General features: G+C 37.7%; 1 pseudogene; it reads right to left on the reverse strand.

Moving 5' to 3' along the window:
* Nucleotides 1-1223: 1223 nt before the first annotated feature.
* Nucleotides 1224-13996, reverse strand: LOC115957155 (annotated as a pseudogene).
* Between the last annotated feature and the right edge of the window lie 5404 nt (nt 13997-19400).

The raw sequence follows: 19400 nt of genomic DNA on the forward strand, positions 1-19400 counted from the left end.
TTGCTTGTGAAAGGAAATAAAAAATAAAAAATAAACTTTATAGGATTTCAAGTTGACAAGACCACCAAAAAATTATTAAAAAAAATCAAAACATTTACTTTCTAATCTATATCTATATTAATATCAATATTTATATATAATATAATATGAAATCTTTTTTATTTTTGTGGATTTTTTTTTAAGTTACCATATAAGTTTTTTTGAAAATTAACAGTTATAAGCTTTTCACATGATTAGTCAAACATATATTTTTAATAGTTATGAATATATAATGCTATACTATGCTTCTTTAAACTAATTAAAACCACACATTTTTTAAATAAATTAAGCAGGTCAAAACAAAATATATTATTTTTAATTCATTGTTTTTTTTTTTTTTTAAAAATAACTAAATTAGATATGTTCTTTTCTATAAATTCTCTAATTTCACCTTTTAGTTATGTACTTATTAATTAAAAAATTTTATATATAATTCTTTTGTCTAACTTTTTCATGTGTTACACGGTTAATGACTAGGTCTATTATTTCTAATAGTAAGGATAACTATTTCAATAATCTTTCTCACAATATTTTTTCTTTTAAAAGGATTTCAGCCTATGACGTTTTATTCGTTATGTTAAAATTAATAAGTTGCATCTTTTATTTTCACAAAATGGTACATGACTAACTGTCATTGTAGGCACAGTTTGCTTTTATTAACTTATATCAAGTGGAGTTGTAAAGGAAAACGTGAGGATTGATTCATTGTCGGCATCTGGATTGATTCAGGATCCTTTGCCGTCCACTATTTCTCTCACAACCAAAAAATAAAAATTCTCTTGTCCTTGAATCTGGATTTTTTTTTTCTTTATATAAATTCAGGGGTAAGGTTACATTTCAGAAAGGTTACGTAACAGGGCAATTTATCCTCTCCATGAACAGAGTCCAGGCTAACCCTTTATCAATTCATATTGCTTACAAATCTAATCGAAGACTCTAAAATGCAAACAAACTGTGGCTTTTACAGGATAAATCAACTTCCGAGCTAGACAGGTTGAAGCTAAACCTTATCAGCTGGCATAAAATGACAAATCCAAAAATTTAGAGTCATAAATTTCCAAACAAGGACAAATTACTAGCAAGAAAATAAAAGACTTAAAAGGGTTGGAAAAATAAATTCGAAATAGTCACACTGGTGAAATGGTTTGCACCCTTACATGTGTTGTACTTTTGAGAGGTACTACTCAAAGTTTTTGATTTTGTCCACAAATCCTATGAATGATTGGGTTGCAGATGCTCTCAAGCGTTTTCAGCTTGTCCTCATACTCTTCTGAATCCACGAGCTGGAGGCCCATCTGATGTAGGACACAATTTACTATTTAATTATTGTAATTTATTATTTTTGGTATTTTTATGTAAAAAACGTTATTTTAGGTTTAGGTGATTTATTTCCTTGTTTTTAGGTGCATTTAATGCTTTTTAGGTCAAATTTTATTCCTGATATGGTTAGGTATCAATTAGGAGTTATTTTAGAATATATTTTCTTGTCTGTCAAGTTTTATGGAGTCCTTAAATAGTCATCTAAGTCTGTAAACGTTTTTCAGATATTATTGAATAAAAAATCAGAAAAGGTGAGGCTTTGCTCTTCTTTTGGTTCTTCAAGAACTGTGAACTTATTAGGGATTCTTCCTTGTGGCATTCAAACTTTATACCTTTTGTTCGTGATTCAATTATAATCATTGGGTCAAGGTGTTACTTATACCTTTGGTTCGCGTTTCACTTATAAACGTTGGGTCAGGGTTTTCTATCAAAATCTGAATTTTAGCTTTCTTGGGCAAGTATTCCAATATTTTTGTTGGGTCTCAAAGCATGTCGATTGAGGTTCGCAACATATTCCAATATTTTTGTTGGGTCTCAAAGCGTGTCTATTGAGGTTCGCATAATTTGGTATCAGAGCACAGGTTCTAAAATCAGTTTTCTATCCCTTTTATCTTTTGTTTCCTGTTATCATCCTATCTTGTTCCTTTTGTGTCCTTGTTCTTATTTTGTGACGTGCACTAGGTCAAAATCGTGCACCAAGCTCCAAAAAAAAAAAAAAAAAATGAAAAAAGAAGAAGAAGAAGAGATGGTAATTATTGAGAACATTGTGGAAGATTCAATTGAAGTCAAATATGAGGATGAGTCCACAACTCACAATCCTCAAGTCTCAGTTGATTTGTTGAAGATGACTATACAATATGTTGATTTTCTTGGAGTAGAAAATTTTTATTTTATTATCAACCCTTTGTTGATTGATGTTGCAAATAAATTGAAAGTAGATGAGAAGAAATTTTATGCTACACTTTATGAAGGATTCAAGTTTTAGAACCGGATCAAGTTATTAAAGCATTCGAAGTATTTGTTTATTTGGAGCGGAAGATTTCAAATTTCAAAGATGAACTCGAGGACGAGTTTGTTTCAAGAGGAGGGGTCTGATGTAGGACACAATTTACTATTTAATTATTGTAATTTATTATTTTTGGTATTTTTATGTAAAAAACGTTATTTTAGGTTTAGGTGATTTATTTCCTTGTTTTTAGGTGCATTTAATGCTTTTTAGGTCAAATTTTATTCCTGATATGGTTAGGTATCAATTAGGAGTTATTTTAGAATATATTTTCTTGTTTGTCAAGTTTTATGGAGCCCTTAAATAGTCATCTAAGTTTGTAAACGTTTTTCAGATATTATTGAATAAAAAATCAGAAAATGTGAGGCTTTGCTCTTCTTTTGGTTCTTCAAGAACTGTGAACTTATCAGGAATTCTTCCTTGTGGCGTTCAAACTTTATACCTTTTGTTCGTGATTCAATTATAATCATTGGGTCAAGGTGTTACTTATACCTTTGGTTCGCGTTTCGCTTATAAACGTTGGGTCAGGGTTTTCTATCAAAATCTGAATTTTAGTTTTCTTGGGCAAGTATTCCAATATTTTTGTTGGGTCTCAAAGCGTGTCGATTGAGGTTCGCAACATATTCCAATATTTTTGTTGGGTCTCAAAGCGTGTATATTGACTGTGAACTTATTAGAGATTCTTGCTTGTGGCGTTCAAACTTTATACCTTTGGTTCATGATTCAATTATAATTATTGGGTCAAGGTGTTACTTATACCTTTAGTTCGCGTTTCACTTATAAACGTTAGGTCAGGGTTTTCTATCAAAATCTGAATTTTAGCTTTCTTGGGCAAGTATTCCAATATTTTTGTTGGGTCTCAAAACGTGTCGATTGAGGTTCGCAACATATTCCAATATTTTTGTTGGGTCTCAAAGCGTGTCTATTGAGGTGGCCATCTAACCACTGAATCACCTGTTCAACAACATCATTAATCTTTTTCTTACGTACAAGGCCAAGCTTGGCACCAATCTTCTTATCATTGATAGTGTTCCTCATATCGTAGGCATAGTTCTCCAAAGTTACCTTAGCCTCAACCTTCTTCCTGTGTTCATCATCTTCAGCCTTGTATATCTCTGCATCTTGGACCATCCTGTCAATCTCTTCAGTCTTCACTGGACAGTCTTGCCTTATCATTAGTGATAGTGATCTTACTCATCACACCAGTGGTCATCTCCTTAGCAGAAACATTCAAGATACCATTAGTGTCAATATCAAAACAAACTTTTGCCTTAGTAACACGCCTAGGTGCTGGAGGAATGCCAGAGAGCCGAAATTGTCCCAATTAGTTTTTGTCACGAGTTCTAGTTCTCTCACCCTCGTAAACAGAGAACAACATAGAAGTTTGATTGTCACTCATGTTGTAGTAGTTCTCCTCCTTCTTGGTGGGAATGGCGCTATTCCTTGGAATCACAATAGACATCTCTGATCCACAAACCTCTACACCGAGGGACAGAGGAGTGACATCTAAGAGCATGATGTCTTGAAGTTTCTCATTACCCATTCCGGTCAAGATTGCAGCTTGAACAGCAGCTCCATATGCCGCAGCCTCATCTGGATTAATGCTCTTACAAAGCTCCTTTCCATTAAAGAAGTCCCGCAACAACTGCTGCACCTTGGGAATTCTGGAAGAACCACCTGTAACAACAACATCATGGACACAGCTCTTGTCCATCTTAGCATCAGTCAAACACTTCTCCACGATATGGATACACTTCCTGAACAAATCCATATTGAGTTCCGCAAATTTGGCACGGGTAATAGTTTTAGAGAAATCAATACCTTTATATAAATAATCAACTTCAATAGTAGTCTCCATTGCAGAAGAAAGAATTATTTTTGCTTTCTCACAAGCGGTTCTTAACCTCCTAAGAGCTTTGAAGCCTACACTAATGTCCACCTTGTGCTGCCTCTTAAATATATTAACGAAGTGCTTTACCATTCTGTTATCAAAGTCCTCACCTCCAAGGTGAGTGTCTCCAGCAACAGCCTTTACTTCAAAGATACCCTTCTCAATGGTAATTAGTGAGACATCTGTAGTGCCACCACCCAAATCAAAAATCAATACATTTCTTTTGCCAATGCTACTTGCCATCCTATCAAGACCGTAAGCAATGGCGGCAGCAGTTGGTTCATTAATTTTACGCAGGACATGCAGGCCTGCAATTCCTCCAGCATCCCTTGTTGCCTTACGTTGTGAGTCATTGAAGTAGGCAGGGACAGTAATAACTGCATTCTTCACATGCCTAGGTAGGCTTCAGCAATCTCACGCATCATTCTAAGGACCATAGATGAGATTTCCTCCGCAGAAAAGTGCTTCTCTTCACCCTTATAATCGACAATGATCATAGGCTTATCACCAGGACCTTCAATAACCTTGAATGGCCAAAGATTGATATCACTTTGAACCAAGGGATCGCTGAATCTCCTACCAATCAATCGCTTGGCATCTACATGACAATACCATTTTAAGGAATTAAAAAATGATTTGACAACAATAAAGCATAAGGAGCATAAATAAATTAATCATTTCTTGTCCATAGGTATATATATATATATATATATATATATATATTTAAGTAGAATTAGAAAACATCAAAAATTGGCAGCTTAAGCTCTTGCTGATGACCTTGAAAATTTTTAATTTGAATCGATACTATATCCCTGAAATTTGTAACAGAGAACTTTAATTAAGATCATATTGACTACAATTAATAAAGTCAAAACTGCCCGTAATTGATAGCTTTTAACACCATGCATGGTAGAATTTGAACGAGATTGTCGCCTATAAAATGGTGAATATGAATAATATAAAACATTGTGATATTCGGGTAAGTTCGTTTTTTCCTGGGTTTTTTTGACTTATTTAATTAAGTAAAGTATAGTAATATATTTATCATTCGAAGAAAAAGTAGAGTTATATTTTTATTAAAAAACAGAAGTATAGATATATTTTTATGTAATTTAATTTCAAATAAAATAAAAGGCAAATAATAATAAGCTCGTCCAAACATATTACAATGATTAAGTCGAACAACCCTGCATCTTTTGGCTAATATTTTAGTGCAAACTAATTTTGTAAAAGGAATATGTACATTTTTAGACCCCTTAAAACACAACCAGATTAACCTAGTTAATTGGCCAAGTGATTACTTAGTCAAATTATTCAAATTTAGGTTAACACAAATATATCATATTATGTAAAGCAGCAGAAAATAAATAACACAAAGATATGATGACCTAGGAAAACCAAACTGGTAAAAAACCTCGGAAAGATTTAACCTAACTATCTTCAAGGTAAAACAGATCCACTATGAAAGACTTGAAGTTTATACAATAGCGACTTAGACCACTAACATCCTATTGCTACATCGAGTAAAAAACTTATTATCACGATCACATAATAGTTCCAAGTCCACAGACTACTTCTTTCTTGGATTTACAGTAAGCACAAGTACTCCCACTTATGTATCTTTAAGCTCTTTATGTAGCAACCGAACCGATCATCAAGTTCTTGATATAATCTTGATTCTTGATAACCCTAAATATATGTGAAGGCGAACACATCTAGATCTTACAAGAGATTCACATACACAGCATAAACAACAACCACAAAATGTGGCTAGGGTTTTTCCTTTTATACTTAAGGCAAAACATAAAACCCTACACGTCAAACGGGCTTGGGCTGAGTTGAAAAATTTTGTAGAAAAACAATCTGCATGAGCTTCGATCGATCGAGTCTAATTTTTGATCTATCGAGCCTTGCAGAAAAACAACAGTAATTTTTTGCAATTACTCGATTTCAACTTTACATACAAATATACTTTGATCAAGTCTAAAACAGGACTGAATGTTTTGATCATGGTTTGCCAACATTACATAATAAAGTTCTAATATATTTAAACCTAAAGTCTTAGAACCTAACAGAATAACTAGAAACGACCGGAAAATAAGTTCCATTTTTTACTTTAAATTATTCACTAATCTTATCAACTAATGCACAGAAAAGTTTGATAATTATATATGAGACATTCAATTATAAGTACTACATTCACTAATCTGATCAACTAATGCACAGAAAAAATTTGATAATTATATATGAGACATTCAATTAATAAGTCCTACATTCTCAAAAATAAATTTAAAAAGTACTTTTGATAAATAACAAGTTAAATTAGAGAATTTGTGATAAGGATTTTTCCTAATTTAATTAGAAATTATTAAACGTAAAATTAGAATTTGTTTAGTATTAGGGTCCTAGTTATCTCTATGCTCCAGGCGAAAGTTTATTTAAATATGATACATATTGTGGGGCCCAATAATTCATGGACCAGGCCCATCCGCCCTTAGAGAGTCCAAAGGCCCGAGCCGAGAAGAACTACGGCCCAAGTTCTACAGTGCAGAGCACCAAACAGTTTTGGGAGGCAGCCGAGGACAGTTCAGTCCTCGGCAAATCCAGAATCCTACCGGAGTAAAGGGGTAAAACTGGTATAGGAACGAATTCGTAAGGAGATCCAAAATATCTTGGGGGAAGTTATCCTTACTACCCCTCCAGATAAGACTCTGCACCTGACATCCCCAACAATTCTGGGATTAGACTGATGGGACAAATATCAGTCTTGTAAAGATCGACCCTACACGTGGACGAAGGACAGTTAACGCAGACGAGTATAAAAGAAGAAAGTAAGTAACTCAAGGGGGAGGCCATTGGACCTCCTAAGAAAAGGAGACGATCTGGGTGAGAACATCTTAACAACACCGGAGATTACAGAAAAAAACCCATCGTCGGGTAACCGGGGTATGACCCTAATGGTTCTCGGATCAAGTCCGAGGAGGCCCATCCCATAGGATGCGATGCCGTAGGGCTTAAACGTTCAAGCCCAAATCCTTTTTCTACACGAATCCCTCTAAAACCAGGACCGGGCACTGCCCCGCGACCAATGGCTAGCTTTTCAAGCCCACTCTCTACAAATCATATTGTGAGGGATCTTTCATGCACGAGCCCAACATCCTTATTGGGCCGCTAGAGAATTGTGTCCTTACAATTGGCGCCGTCTGTGGGAAGGCTTGCGCGTTGGCGCAGGTGGCGGTGGAGTCAGCTCTCTAGCAAGCAGAAATTCCTAGGGCTTCCTCCGACTCCGGCGACATACAGTTGTTGCTCCGGCATAAGCTTCTGCTAGGGGCTACGCCTTGCAGTGCCAAGGGCGCGGGCATCTCTAGGGGCTTCCGGCCTCAAGCCAACTTTCCTCGCCCTGGTATAGGGGCTTATGGTCGAAAAGTAAACCGAATAAAAGAAAGATTCATAAGTTTTGGACAGAACCAAGGCCTTGCATGGTCCTCGGACTCAAGCCTATGGGGAAACCAAGTACAAAAGAGAAAATCTCATGAGTTTTGGACAGAACCAAGACCTTGCATGGTCCTCGGACTCAAGCCTATGGGGAAACCAAGTACAAAAGAGAAAATCTCATAAGTTTTGGACAGAACCAAGGCCTTGCATGGTCCTCGGACTCAAGCCTATGGGGAAACCAAGTACAAAAGAGAAAATCTCATAAGTTTTGGACAGAACCAAGGCCTTGCATGGTCCTCGGACTCAAGCCTATGGGGAAACCAAGTACAAAAGAGAAAATCTCATAAGTTTTGGACAGAACCAAGGCCTTGCATGGTCCTCGGACTCAAGCCTATGGGGAAACCAAGTACAAAAGAGAAAATCTCATAAGTTTTGGACAGAACCAAGGCCTTGCATGGTCCTCGGACTCAAGCCTATGGGGAAACCAAGTACTATGGCACGTAAACCTCAAGATCCATCCGAAGAGAACTCCCCGTTAACAGTAGGGTTGATCCCTAAAACTGTACGGATCCCCCAGTCTACCCTCGGATCCCCAACACCAAAGGGATCGATGCGATATAGTGCAGTATATTACCCAACAACACAATCAAGGTCCCTCGCTACTCGGCCGCCCTCTCGGACGAATTATTTCGAGTTTATCGTTCTCAGACGTTGGTCTAGCCTGCATCGCGCAGCACTCAGCGGTTATCCCGGTTAGTTCCAAGAATTTAAATTATTGAGGCTTACCCTTGTTATACTTGATAATATTTGTGAGTTTAAACTGGTAGGAATATCATTAAGGGCAAGCTTACATTTAATATTCATGCGCAAAGTAGTTGTTGCAGAGAAGAAAAGCATGTATAAAAGAAATAAACTTATCTTTTATTAAGACAAAAGAGCAATACAGTGTACAGTGAAAAGCTAAAACAAGCTTACATTACAACTAACTATGCAAGTGAAAAGAGAAAAAATGCAATAGAATGAAGAAAAGCCGAAGAAAAAAGGCGCAGATGAGAGGTTGGCTGCTGTTCCAAGATGTCGTCTAAGGAAACTATTCCTCGACGCTTCTACATGCCCATAACTCAGGCAGCCAAAGAACCCAACTTAGGGCCTGCACCGGTGAAGAAAAGGTGCAGGGAACCTGACCTCAGGCTAACACCATCTACGGAAAAGGTGCAGGGGGCCGGAAGTTGGGAAGCTCCCTCAAAAATTTGCCTGCTACAAGGCAGACGGCGCTGATGGCGAAAATTCCTTCTTCTGACATACCAAAAATCTGGCATGACCAGAACCTGCTTCGGATTTTGACTAAAAGAGGGAGGAATACCATCTTCCTCCCGTCAAGACGGAGGACTGGCTTGAATCTGTGCCATCCTTGTCCATACCGTATCACCTTAAGGGTTCGGTGCCTCTGAAGTGTGCGGAGACCTTTCATCCCCATCCACGCCTCTAACATCTTGCTTTGAGACAGTGGCACTAGAAAGAGAGATCGTGGGTATGGAAGAAATATGGTTCTGAAGGGAACAGGGGAGTTCATGTGCAAGTAAGGTGATCCCCTATCCTATTTGTACCCAGAAGTGAACTGGTGGCATTTAATTCATGCAAGTTCCTAAGGAATGCTACGGATGAAGCGGGCTTGGCTCAATTTCCAACTTCACCCTCAGCCGTAGGATTTGAAGATCCTCGAGAAGGCGCACCTCGAACACTAGGACACCAAAAAGTACCGCGTGACCCAAGAGTACGGAAATGCCTCTTAATTTGTGGGCCTAGTAAATCCGCGACCCAAGCCCGTACAGCATAGGGGCCCAGGGACAGAACCAAGGCCTTGCATGGTCCTCGGACTCAAGCCTATGGGGAAACCAAGTACAAAAAATAAAAATTACAAAGTTTTGGACAGAACCAAGGCCTTGCATGGTCCTCGGACTCAAGCCTATGGGGAAACCAAGTACAAAAAATAAAAATTACAAAGTTTTGGACAGAACCAAGGCCTTGCATGGTCCTCGGACTCAAGCCTATGGGGAAACCAAGTACAAAAAATAAAAATTACAAAGTTTTGGACAGAACCAAGGCCTTGCATGGTCCTCGGACTCAAGCCTATGGGAAAACCAAGCACAAAAAATAAAAATTACAAGTTTTGGACAGAACTAAGGCCTTGCATGGTCCTCGGACTCAAGCCTATGGGGAAACCAACTACTCGGATAAGAAAAGGTTTGAATTTCGCAAGATGGGCTACTTGATAAAAAGGTCAGGTCACTTCATCCGCGGCTTAAACACCCTAAAGGGTTAGGCCCAACGAAGGTGTAAGGAAGGTGCTAGAACGCCCCAGTATTCATTGGCCTAAGAGGGCTGTTCATCTGGTGGGTGATATGTCTTCAAATGGTTATTTCTCACACGGCATCAAGCCTTCAGTTCTCTCCTCGGCTAGCATGGGTAATTATTACTTTTCACTGGTCGGCCTTATTATGCCAAGCATTTTTATTAGAGTTATGGCGACATCTTTTTATTATCAAGTATTTTTGGTCTTAGTTGACATTGATCTAGATGCTATATTATTGTGCCGAGCGGCGCTTGCAAATTTATAAAACAGAGACAAAACATGCAAAATGAAATAGAAACAACTTTTATTAATATGAAAAATTATTACAATGTACAAAAAGGGGCTTCAACAAGCCTATACAAAAGAGGGGCTGCCGAAGCAGCACTAACATCCACAGTACAGATAAGCAAACGGTCAAGCGCCTTTTAAACCTGTCTTCAAAGTCTCTCCAATCTCTGCCTCATTGTTGCTCATACTAAGAGAAGAACTTGCTTCAAAAAAAAAAAAAAGAATGAAGAAGAAGGAAATAGTAAGGAAGAAATCAATGAAGAAGATGGAGGAGATGAATGAAGAAGATGGAGGACATGAGTAAGAGAAGGAGGAGAAGAAGAGGGGGAGAGATGAAGAGACAAAGAGAGGAGCAAAAGAGGGAGAAGGACAGCACCAGGGCGGAACCGGTGCTGGGAAGACTATAAGAGGAGGGCGGAGGAGGGCACCAGTGAGCAAAGAGAGGGAGAGGCAGGAGCACTTCGTCCCTGCCTCAGCCCTGACTCCTAACACACTGGTGCCATGTTAGGTACGCTCGTGAGGAGCCGGGTGGTGCTGATATTAGATGTTCTCGACTCAGTCACGCCAAGAATTCGACGTGACGAGCCCCTGCTTCGGATTTTGGCTGAAAGAGAGGCGGGACAGATCTTAAGTCTGCGCCATCCTTGCCCTGAGCGAGCCATTTCAAGCTTTATCAGAACATGGAGTTTTGAGGAGGGGCATGGTTCCTTCATCATTCGTTATGGTAGGCGTATACTGATATGGTGTATAACAAACGGGCTAAGCAGACGCTAAAGAAAGCTACGAGTTTCAGATCTCAGAAGGAAGGAAAGGGGTCTGCACGAAAGTGATGGCCTCCTGCTTGCCTTCTTATAGGAAGGGCAAAACGGAGGGTATTAAATGCATTCTAGTTTCCTAAAGAATCTGAAGAGAAAAGAGGCGTCCGTTCCATTTCCCCACCTTATCAGATGAGCCGCCGGACATAAATGAGCCTCGTAAAGGGGATTCATTAAGGGCGCGTCTGGGACAGCCAAGCGGCAGGAGTAGATCACGAGCAGATTAAACGGAATCCCTTGAAAACCGGCTAACTTCCTGGACAGGTGGAAAACCGCTCACATAAATGCGGGGTTGAACTAAATAAGCCACATTAAGGGCCCGGGTTTGCCAAAACCCTCCTTCCCAACCCGGAAGTCGGATAGAAGGGTTTTGAGGGGCTATTGTGGGGCCCAATAATTCATGGACCAGGCCCATCCGCCCTTAGAGAGTCCAAAGGCCCGAGCCGAGAAGAACTACGGCCCAAGCTCTACAGTGCAGAGCACCAAACAGTTTTGGGAGGCAGCCGAGGACAGTTCAGTCCTCGGCAAATCCAGAATCCCACCGGAGTAAAGGGGTAAAACTGGTATAGGAACGAATTCGTAAGGAGATCCAAAATATCTTGGGGGAAGTTATCCTTACTACCCCTCCAGATAAGACTCTGCACCTGACATCCCCAACAATTCTGGGATTAGACTGATGGGACAAATATCAGTCTTGTAAAGATCGACCCTACACGTGGACGAAGGACAGTTAACGCAGACGAGTATAAAAGAAGAAAGTAAGTAACTCAAGGGGGAGGCCATTGGACCTCCTAAGAAAAGGAGACGATCTGGGTGAGAACATCTTAACAACACCGGAGATTACAGAAAAAAACCCATCGTCAGGTAACCGGGGTATGACCCTAATGGTTCTCGGATCAAGTCCGAGGAGGCCCATCCCATAGGATGCGATGCCGTAGGGGTTAAACGTTCAAGCCCAAATCCTTTTTCTACACGAATCCCTCTAAAACCAGGACCGGGCACCGCCCCGCGACCAACGGCTAGCTTTTCAAGCCCACTCTCTACAAATCATATTGTGAGGGATCTTTCATGCACGAGCCCAACATCCTTATTGGGCCGCTAGAGAATTGTGTCCTTACACATATTAATTCAATAAGTACTAATAAATAAAATTTAATTAGATAATTTATTAAAAAAAAAAAAGATCAAACCTAATTTAATCAAAATTTGTTGTACCATTTGTTTACTTATCAAAAACGATGGTGAATTTTAATTAATTTAAACTAATATAGTTTGATATTATTTCTAACTATTAAAAATAAATTAATATATTAGAATGAGTGTAACGACCCAGTCAACACAAAAAAAAAAAAAGGGGGTCAAGGTTAGATTTTTTTTTTTTAGTTCCCACGTGCCCCACCTAACCCTACTACTCATCATTCTCAGCCACTCATTTTCACACTATCCATCTTCTCTCTTTTGGCCGGCTCCCTCTTTTCTTTCTTTCATTTTTCTTTCTTTTCTCTTTACTTAAACACACACACACACTCCCTTCCACACTCACCCGCCGGCCTCCACTCCAAACCACACCATCTCACCATTATTTTTCCAACAAGATCTCCGGAAAAATATTTAGGAACTCCAAAGCATCTTCATCATTTTATTTAAGGTAAAAATTTCTAATCTTTTTGGTGGGTTTTACACTTTTTCTTGAGGTTATTTTTATCTAAGCTTTAATAATGATACTCATGTGATTTATGAGTATTGGAAGTGATATTTATGTGTTTTATGTATGGGTTTTGTATTGGTAGAATTATTTGATGAGTGGGTATATATTTTGTGCTATTAATGACTACTTAAGGTTTATATATGGTGGAAAAATTTAGGGGTTTTAAGTTATAACATGTGATGGTTGGTGAATTTAATTTTTCTATTGCCATTGGGTTTATTTGGAGTTAGTTGAGGTTCCAAATTTCTTATCTTGGAGGATATATTGATTTTACTTTCATGGGTCTCTTAATGATGTAGTGTAAATTTTATGGAAACTAGTCATAATGTTGGAGATGATATTAAATGGGTTAACTTTATAATTGGAGTTTTTGCCTTGTGAATCATTTTGTTAAGAAACTATGGAAGTGGAATATATTATTATTGATGAGGTTAGATGCTAGGCTTGCCTAATTAAGTGATTATTTGGCAATTCCTAAATTGTGGCTAGATGCAATTTCAAGCTCTATACTCATTGTGATAGGTTTACTTGATATTGTTTAGGTTCTAGCTAATCTCCTTGGAGCTTGGAGAATTAGGATTTTGCAGTTGCGAGATAAGTAGCTTTTTAATGAGATTTTTTGGAAAATAGCCATGTTTCATAAATGTTGTTTTTGGATCAAACACATTTTGGAAAATTGTATATGAATATCTGTTTTCTTAAAAGTGTTGTGTTGTGACCCTACTATATATTATTATATATGAAAATGCATCATATTTGGTATTGCATTTGGGGAAATGCATGAATTGTTGATATGAAAAAAAAATGAGCATCTTTTATTTAATCTTTGATAAGGAAATCTTGGATGTTATGGTATATTAGAAAATTTAACGATGCTTATCTTGTCTTAGCACTGGATTTTTGGTAATGTATCCACCTTCCATATCCATTTTCCTTCAAAGAAACCAGCTTCTCCCCCTTCCCCTTTAGCAATTCTGTAGGCACTCTTGCCATCAAAGTTTCCTGAGGGTGAATAAGCCCAGCTGATACAATCAATAGTGTATGGAGAAATTGGTATTGGTATAGCTCCAATTGTCCTCCCCACGACACTTGGTAAATCAAAGGAGATTCGTTGCAAATTCCACATTCCATCTAGGATCATATCTTTCACCTACAATTGATCCTCACCTCTATTAAGATGTCCGATGATCATGTTCCTAAAAGGCCCTTTTGATAGCCATTTGTCATGCCAAAATTTTAAATTGCTGTTTCCTCCCACCAGCCATTTCGATCCTTTGTTAAAGACATCCTGCCCTTTTTTAATGGCAAACCAGGTACGAGAGCAAGGTCTCTTGGGGTTTGTGTATTTACTTCTCATCACCTTGGCCCAATTTTGGTCTTTTTCCACATGCATACGCCAGTTAAGCTTAGCAAGCAATGCTTCATTTTTTGGCCTTGCCGCAGTCACTCCTAGGCCTCCTTCTTTTTTAGGCTTAGTGATTTTTTCCCAACTCACAGTGTGCAGCTTCCTTTTCTCCACCGAAGAGCCCCAAATGAAGTTTCTGCTGGTTTTGTCTAAAGCATCAATAATTTTCCCAGGGAGCATGACACCTTGCATCACACAAGCAAATTATTATGGTTGCTTGTGCGGATTATGAGCTTCCTTTATGGGGCATTGATGGCTAGGACTATTACTGCTGGAATTCAGCATCAAGTGTGGCTATGGTACAGACTGTTACTGTTGCAGTTCAACATCAGGTATGGCTAAATAGTGCAAACTGCTACTGCTAGAGTTCAGCATTAGGTGCAACAAGGTAGTGCTGACTGTTACTGCTGATGTTCAACATCAGGTACAACTAGGAAGTGCAGACTGTTACTATTGGAGATCAACATCTGGTGCAAGTTGTTACTGCTGGAGTTCAGCATCAGGTGCAGCTGTGGTGTAGACTGTCACTGCTGGAGTTCAGCATTAGGTGCAGCTGTGATGTAGATTGTTACTGCTGGAATTCAACATCAAGTGTGGCAAGGTGCAGATTGTTACTGCTAGAGCTCAACATCAAGTACAACTGGGTAGTGCAAACTGATACTACTAGAGATCAGCATCTGGTGCAACTAGGCAGTGGAGTCTGCTACTTCTGAAATTTGGCATCAAGTGCAATTGTGGAATGCTAACTTTGTACTACTAGATGGTTGATATTTTAAGTTCCATATTGCTAGATGTTTCGCAACTTAGGAGGCATGGTGATTCTTCATTTACTGTTGACTCCCCAGTGGAGTTGCCAGAATGTCGGGGGCATTTTTATTTGTTGCCAATATGATATTTGGGAAGTCAAGACCGAGATTCAACTTTAGGTTTGGAATATGGCCTAAAGGCTATCGGTGAAGTGTGAAAGACCCATTTTGCTCAAGGTTCGGGTTGCATCCAACAAATATAATAATAAGGCCCCAAAAATAGCTCCTACAAAGATAAGTTAGCACAAAAGATGACCCTCCACAATAAGTGCTTAAATAACAGTCCAGCAGTAAATAAGAAAAACATTTAGTGGTAGATATTTGGAAAATTAATAAATGTATTTGCATAGTAAAAATTATGTATTTCAACCATAGTCAGTTAATATAAAAGTGGGCCTCTTATAACAAGTACATAGGAAGAAAATGGTCCAATAATGAACATAACAAACCTCCAATGTTAACTTCTGATTAATTAATAAATGTGTTTACATAATAAGAATCATATATTTTCCTCATTATTATTAAGTCAACATAAGGGAAAACTCCTATAGTATCCAAAAAATTATGACCTTTATGTTAGGACATATGTGATTCACTTGTTAGGAACATATGCTACTATTTTTTGTAATTGGCTAATCTTTTGACAAAACACACTTTACTTGTATTTGTGTAGATCTAGAATGTGTTTAATACTTCAAGAAACTGTGTTTCAAGATCAGGTGTTGAAGACATGTAAGTCTGTCCAAGAAACAAGCTGAAGAAGTGTCTGTCATTAAAGCTCGACAGTTAGCTCGACAGCTAGCTATCTATCGAGCTTAAGAAGCTGTTCCAGTCCCGTGGTTCGATAGTTGCTCAACAGCATTTCGGTAGACAGGTATCTGTCGAGCTTTATGAAAAACAGAATTCCAGTTCTGTTTTGACTCCAATCCGGTTTTATGTGTTTGGGCTTTCTTTTCTCACAACCCTAGACATATAAAATGATTATTTTAAGGGCTGTCAAAGAGTTCACAAGTTACATAAGTGTTGAGCAAAGTTTGTTCAAACAAATTGTGACCGGAGACAGAATTTGCCCTAGTTCATCATTCTTGAAGAAGTTGCTGTGTTTGTGCACCATAGGATTTTGTGACCAAGCATCTTCTTGATCTTTATTGTTGGGATGAACTGAAGAACTTTACAGCCAACAACCTTCTCAAGTTGGTGCTTGAAGTCGCTACTGGGATCCGTGCAATTGGTTAGTCATGTATTGGGAGCCGTGCATCGAAAGAAGAAATTATCACTACAGAACAAGTCTAATTGGGTATTGGGATAAATGTTCAACTAGGCTGGTATAAGGTATTGAGATTCTTTTACTTGTAACCGCTTGTGATAATAGTGGAATTTCAGGAGTGGTGACCTTAAAATCACTTGGTGGGGTTTTTGCCGTGTTGGTTTTCCCAATTTGTAAACAAATCATTGTGTTATTTTATTTTCCATTGCATATTTAGGTTAATTGGTGATTTGTTTGTGCTACCACACGTTTGCATGTTAATTAACTTAATTAATTCACTTGGCTAAATTAATTGGTTAATTTATCACAAAGGGTCGATTCGTTTTTGGCCTATCACTTCATTATAATAGCAATAAAAAAAAGGATTAAAGGCTTATAATTACAAGTAAAAGAGGAAAAAAATAGGATGGAATGAAGGGAGAGAAAGACCCCTAGCTTAGTGTAGCAAATATTTAACCAAGATTCTTATGCCCATGTTGGAATATGTGGAAGGATGTATGGTAAATGATAGAAACTACTATTATATGAGTGGGGGGCGGGGGAGGGGGGGGGGGGGGGGAGTATATGGTGATGTGGGAATAAAATGGTAAAGGAACTTGGTTATTTTTTGCCATGGTGGAGAGAGACTGATTTTAACTAATCATGAGACCTTTATGGTGGTGGGTTTTGTTAAAAAAAGGGAAGCAATATTCGTGAGTTGATGGGTATGGTTATTTATGAACTAAAAAAGGAACTTATTTCTGAATCAAGAGTTGAAAATAGCAAGATTGATGGAGACTTTGAGACAATTTCATCCCCCTTGGCGAGTAGAGAAGCTTAGGGAGCAATTAGCAAAAGTGAAAAACGTTAGGTCTGATTAGCAAGAGAATTTTCAGAATATCCATCATGAGATTTGGCCAAAAATGGTATGAACTTCTTTTTGAGTGCTTGTCTCCTTTGGGTAATGTCAGATGGAGTTGAAATTCAAAGTATCTAACCTAGGATTTCAAAAATGGTGTGATTTGCTTTTGGGCTGCCTTACTTCTTTGGGCAAAGTCATACATGGGTGAATATTTGGGTAATCTTGCATTAAATGCTAAGATTTCTAAGGTTGGCTTCAACCAATGGGATTAAGGCAGGTATTATGGTAGAATCTTGGTGCTGCAACTAAGATTTGAGGTTTAAGGAGTAGGAGCTATCACCCCAAGCTAGGTGTCAAGCTTTTAGCCTACTTTAGGGAGATCTATTGGAGATTTTTTATGCCCTCCAAATCACATTTCCCTCTATTTCCACTTTTAGGAATTCATGGGTTTGGTTCATGAATTAGTTTTAGACATTTTTAGTACTAAAGAAACTAGTTTGTTGAAGTTTGGATGAGTTGGTCATGGCTTCCTCTAGTAGTAATTGAAATGTAGGAAGGAAGAATGGCATTTATTGCATCTCAGCTTTTTGGTGTCAGTCCAGCCCCTTAGTGCTGTTCACATCAGAAATGGCAGTGGCAGAGAGGCTGATGGGACAAGTGGTCAACTCCTAATTTGGTTTGGGGTTGCTTTTTGAGGTGATCTCCAGTGGAAGGTAAAACTAAATGGAGTTCTCCAGCTTGGTCAGTTTGTATACATGAGCTGTTTTGGTTGAGACTTCATGTTGGGCTTGGAGGGCTGAGTACTTTGGTGAGCCTTTGACTTGGTGGTTCTCTCCACTTGGGCCTATCCTTTTGCTTTCTCATTGTGAGCCCTACTTAATGGACAAAACTACTATATATTGCCATGGATTTTTATTCCACATGGGCTTGTGTTAGTTAAAATGAAATGTATTCATGAGCTTTAATAAATATTTATGATAGGTTTTTGGGTCTTAATAAAAATTTGAATAATTTCTCATAATTTTTGCCATGGATTATTTTGTAAATGGTATTTTCTTTGGGGCTTTTAAATAGTAACCTCCAATGTTTCTTGTGAATAATATTTACCAAGGGTTTTAGTAAAGGAAATATCCATGGGTTTCCAATAAAATATGATAACAACCACTATAATGGAATAATGTGATATTCTCATGGGTTTTCTATAGATAATGATATTGGGCTTGTAGGATAAATAATTACCATGGGTTTTGGAAATAAACATTATGAATGTTGTGATATAAGATAAATAGTGACCATGGGTTCTTATTATATAAATTCCAAGGTTTTATAATATGTTATGAAATAAATAAATGTCATGATTTTAAGATAAAGAATCATAACTTTCCATGGGCTTTTATAAGATAATTACCATGGGTTTTGAGAATAAATAATTGTCATAGATTCCATGGGCTTATAATATATAGTAATGTTTAAGAACTTAAAAACATCTTTCATCATGGGGCTTTTAAGCAAAATACTTATGATATTATATTTTGCCAAGTATTAATAACCTTGGGCTTTTGATAAAATAGTTTCAAGTAATTAGCTTGGGCTTTTAATAGTGTCAACGTAAATTGGATTTTGATATTGTCAATGTGAGTTGGGTTTTTAATATTGTCAATGAGAATTGGGCTTTGATATTACCAATTAGAATTGCGTTTTTGATGTTGCCAATAAGAATTGGGCTTTTGATGTTGTCAATGAGAATTGGGGTTTAAATATTGCCAGTGAGAACTTGGCTTTTAATGTTGCCAATGAGAATTAGACTTTTTTTATATTGCCTGTGAGAATTGGATTTTTGATAAATAAATTGCCACGGGTTTAAATCATGGGCTTTGATCATGGATTTGAATTCCATTGATAAAATTACCGTGGGTTTAAACCATGAGATTTGATTATGGATTTGAATTCCATTGATAAAATTGTTTTGCCATGGACTGGAATCATGGGCTTTTCAAATATTGTCAAGCATAAGTATTCTTGGACTTTAAATAAAATGAGATGTGTGTATTGGGCTTGTAGGGCCGATTTTGGGCTAAACTAAATAATGATAATAAAATTAGAAAAAATATGAGTTTTTTGGACTTTTTGTGATAGTTTATATCATGACTCAATTTAGATAATAAAAAATGAAATATATGTGGTTAATATAATAATAGGGCAAAAATTATTTGTGAAAGTCCAATG

Source organism: Quercus lobata, chromosome 8 (assembly GCF_001633185.2).
Source record: "Quercus lobata isolate SW786 chromosome 8, ValleyOak3.0 Primary Assembly, whole genome shotgun sequence".
Classification (NCBI taxonomy): Eukaryota; Viridiplantae; Streptophyta; class Magnoliopsida; order Fagales; family Fagaceae; genus Quercus; species Quercus lobata.